Source organism: Maylandia zebra, unplaced genomic scaffold (genome assembly GCF_041146795.1).
Source record: "Maylandia zebra isolate NMK-2024a unplaced genomic scaffold, Mzebra_GT3a scaffold34, whole genome shotgun sequence".
Lineage (NCBI taxonomy): Eukaryota > Metazoa > Chordata > Actinopteri > Cichliformes > Cichlidae > Maylandia > Maylandia zebra.
Window position 1 is genome coordinate 96,435 of NW_027490064.1, and position 1,485 is coordinate 97,919.

Consider the following 1,485-nt stretch of genomic DNA (forward strand, 5'->3'; position numbering starts at 1 on the left):
ACTTTTCTCGTACCTATGGTACGACAACTTTTCTCGTGCCTATGGTACAACAATTTTTCTCGTGCCTATGGTACAACAACTTTTCTCGTGCCTATGGTACAACAACTTTTCGCCGTGCCCCTGGTACACCGCTCAGTAGCACTTTGCCACACACACACTCCTCGTACCTATGGTACGACAACTTTTCTCGTGCCTATGGTACGACAACTTTTCTCGTGCCTATGGTACAACAACTTTTCGCCGTGCCCCTGGTACACCGCTCAGTAGCACTTTGCCACACAAACTCTCCTCGTACCTATGGTACGACAACTTTTCTCGTGCCTATGGTACAACAACTTTTCTCGTGCCTATGGTACAACAACTTTTCGCCGTGCCCCTGGTACACCGCTCAGTAGCACTTTGCCACACACACACTCCTCGTACCTATGGTACGACAACTTTTCTCGTGCCTATGGTACGACAACTTTTCTCGTGCCTATGGTACAACAACTTTTCGCCGTGCCCCTGGTACACCGCTCAGTAGCACTTTGCCACACAAACTCTCCTCGTACCTATGGTACGACAACTTTTCTCGTGCCTATGGTACAACAACTTTCCTCCGTGCCCCTGGTACGACAGCTTTTCTCGTGCCTATGGTACAACAACTTTTCTCGTGCCTATGGTACAACAACTTTTCGCCGTGCCCCTGGTACACCGCTCAGTAGCACTTTGCCACACACACACTCCTCGTACCTATGGTACGACAACTTTTCTCGTGCCTATGGTACGACAACTTTTCTCGTGCCTATGGTACAACAACTTTTCGCCGTGCCCCTGGTACACCGCTCAGTAGCACTTTGCCACACAAACTCTCCTCGTGCCTATGGTACGACAACTTTTCTCGTGCCTATGGTACAACAACTTTCCTCCGTGCCCCTGGTACGACAGCTTTTCTCGTGCCTATGGTACAACAACTTTTCTCGTGCCTATGGTACAACAACTTTTCGCCGTGCCCCTGGTACACCGCTCAGTAGCACTTTGCCACACACACACTCCTCGTACCTATGGTACGACAACTTTTCTCGTGCCTATGGTACGACAACTTTTCTCGTGCCTATGGTACAACAACTTTTCGCCGTGCCCCTGGTACACCGCTCAGTAGCACTTTGCCACACAAACTCTCCTCGTGCCTATGGTACGACAACTTTTCTCGTGCCTATGGTACAACAACTTTCCTCCGTGCCCCTGGTATGACAGCTTTTCTCGTGCCTGTGGTACAACAACTTTTCTCGTGCCTATGGTACAACAACTTTTCGCCGTGCCCCTGGTACACCGCTCAGTAGCACTTTGCCACACACACACACCACTCGTGCCTATGGTACGACAACTTTTCTCGTGCCTATGGTACGACAACTTTTCTCGTGCCTATGGTACAACAACTTTCCTCCGTGCCCCTGGTATGACAGCTTTTCTCGTGCCTATGGTACAACAACTTTTCTCGTGCCT